This window comes from Piliocolobus tephrosceles, unplaced genomic scaffold (genome assembly GCF_002776525.5).
Source record: "Piliocolobus tephrosceles isolate RC106 unplaced genomic scaffold, ASM277652v3 unscaffolded_22606, whole genome shotgun sequence".
Classification (NCBI taxonomy): Eukaryota; Metazoa; Chordata; class Mammalia; order Primates; family Cercopithecidae; genus Piliocolobus; species Piliocolobus tephrosceles.
Window position 1 is genome coordinate 1 of NW_022304984.1, and position 2,850 is coordinate 2,850.

The 2,850-nt window shown below is 59.0% G+C and overlaps 1 pseudogene; it reads left to right on the top strand.

Moving 5' to 3' along the window:
- Nucleotides 1–1,229: 1,229 nt before the first annotated feature.
- Nucleotides 1,230–2,503, top strand: LOC113221266 (annotated as a pseudogene).
- Nucleotides 2,504–2,850: the final 347 nt, after the last annotated feature.

Consider the following 2,850-nt stretch of genomic DNA (forward strand, 5'->3'; position numbering starts at 1 on the left):
GCTGCGATTACAGGCGCCCACCACCACGCCCAACTAATTTTTGTATTTTTAGTAGAGACAGGGTTTCACCATGTTGGCCAGGTTGGTCTCGAACTCCTGACCTCAAGTGATCCGCCTGCCTAGACCTCCCAAAGTCCTGGGATTACAGGCGTGAGCCACCGTGCCCGGTCGACCTGGTAAGTTTTCATCAAGTACTCTGAACTATGCAACAAACACTAGGAAGTAACAGAAAAAAAATTAATCTAAAAACCCTCCAGAGAGTCAAAGAAGTGCAGATTTAAAAACAGTATGAATACTTGGTTTCATGGTATTGAAAAAGGACCTCGCACTTACCCGCATGTACAAACTGCCTGCCCACCTCTATCAGAGCATTTTTCAAGCTGTGCTACAGTTAACTATGTACTGCCCAAAGCCAATCTGTCCCTGCAGATCATAAGCTCTTAAAGACCAGGACTTCAGGAGAAAAAGCAAAACTTCAGAGAGAAGGGAGCCACCGAAACAGAGTTCATAGCAATGGGTCGGCAGGAGCTGATGACTGGAGGTGCGCAGTAGCCTTGGGGTCTGGGACAGCGGAGGGCAGAGAAGGCAAAAGGGCCTGCATGACACGCTAAAGGGCTAGGAACCACAGCTGCGGTGATTAGTTCAGTTTTATCTCGTATGCCTGTCACTTATACACCATCTGTTGTTCAGAAAGAACTTCAGGTTGAGTATTTGGACTCCTTGAGCCTTCTGCTGTTTGTCTCCGGGATGTTTAACACTCTTAAAAGGGGAAAACTGTCCAGTACGATTTTGCTTCCTGGGACATTACAGGTGTTTCAAAAGTTTGATGAAAGCATTCACTAAGGAGTGATTCCACTTTCTTTGGTGGTTGAGAAATACCGCGTCTGAGGGGCAGCATCAGGTCTTCCCATCAAGCTGAGGTCAGAGTCTCCCCACCCACGGAACTCACCCTCACTCTCCCCTCACAAATCTGACCTCTAACTGTAACTGCCTTGGCCTCATTCCGTGGGTGTGGATGCTCCTGCTTGAAACGCATTTTCAGCCCGCCAAATTCTTGGGAGAGTTTCTTCCACTCTCCAGGCGCTGAGAGCTACCAAGTTCAATCTGCCTTTCAGATATTTTTTTCTTCCCATTACTAACGGAAGAAATCAAGAAGCGCCAGACAGAAGGGCCCTGCTCCCTCCAATCAGAGCCCAGCCCGGGGCCAGAGCAGGAAGCGCTGCGGTGGGATGCGCGGTGACAGCCCCTCGCCCCTCGGGACCCGCCGGCCACGGCAGAGGTCGGTGCGGCAGCTGCGCGACAGCCGTAGGCCCGCACCTCTCGCTTACTCCTGCCGGGGATGTGAGAGGATAAATCACGGGCCGGGGCAGTGCGCCCCCACCAACCACTTCCCCCGCACACGGACCCCCACTACGCGCGCGTCTCTGGCGGGGTCGACCCAGACGAGCCACGGGGCGGCGCACAGCCCCACTAGCAGGACGGCCAGGACCCACGCGCGCGGGTCCACGCAGCCACCTATATAGGTGACAAAACAGCCGTTGTGTGGATCCGGAAAAGAGCCCCCACCCAGAGTCACGGACCCCCTAGTACGAGGGTCCGCGCAGTCCCCTCGGTGAGTCTGGCGAAACAGTCTCACTGCCAGGGATGGCGGCGGGGTCTCCCACTCACGGTGACGCTGTCCCCGCCCCACGAGTGAGTCCTGGCAGGGCCCCCTCTGCCGCACGCGGGGACCAACCACGCCGCGAGGGGACCGGGCAGAAGCCAGCGCCCAGGTCCATGCAGTCCCCTCCGCGGCAGACGGGAGGAGCCGGGGAGCAGTGGGGACCGGCCCCCACCCCCAGGGCGACTAGGACCCCGCGCGGGCCCACGCGATATTCCAGCAGATGCGAAGCCCCCGGTGCCACCCGAGGCCGAGACAAAGCCCAGGCGTACGGACGCCGGATCCCGACCCGGGAACCTGCGGGGCCCATCTCGTAGCCGCCATGCCCGGGGCAGGGACCCTGTCGCCCGTCGAGCCGTCTCACCTCAGGCCGCCGCCTCGCAACGTTCGCTCCTCCCCGCGGCGCCTGGGCCCACTGGAGCGCAGCTGAGCAGCCGATAGAGCCGGGGTAGCCTCAACAATGGAGCCCCCGGGCGTCGCCGCCGGCGCCGCCGTCGCCGCTTCAGCCCGTGTTCCCCGCTCAGGATCCGGCTCCGATCAAGGAGCTGCAGCTGGCTCGGGGCTGCGGCCCAGACACACAAAGCACAGACGCACACGATCCCTCCCACCGCCCGCCGCCCCACTCCCCGGCCAATGGGGAACGAGCTATGCGGAGGGGCGCGGCTTGGGGGAACAAAGGGAAGTTGGGCGGGGCGGCGCTGTGACTGGGTGTACGGGGTTCCGCGGGAGGACCGGACCCAAGAGCTGGCCGAATCCTGGCCTCCTAGAAGACCCAGCTCAACGTCCACCTGGAGTCTGCTCTACAGGAGGCGCTCATCTCAAGCCCAGAACTCAGGCTTTTAGGGCAGAGAGCGAGAGACAGGCTTGCTTTCCAAAAAGGGAAACTGAGGTCCAAGGAATAGGATTGCCTGCTGCCCAAAGTCACGTAGTCCCATTCACTCCTTCACCTTGTCATTCAGCAAACATTTGGAAGCACGTATGGTGGGCGTTAGGAGGGAAGTAGGGTCGGGCGCGGTGACTTGCGCCTGTAATCCCAGCACTTTGTGGGGCTGAGGCAGGTGGATCACTTGAGGCCAGGAGTTCGAAACCAGCCTGGTCAACAAGATGAAACCCCGTCTCTACTAAGAATACAAAAACTTAGCCGATCGTGATGGCTTGTATCTGTGGTCCCAGCTACTAGGAAGGCTGAG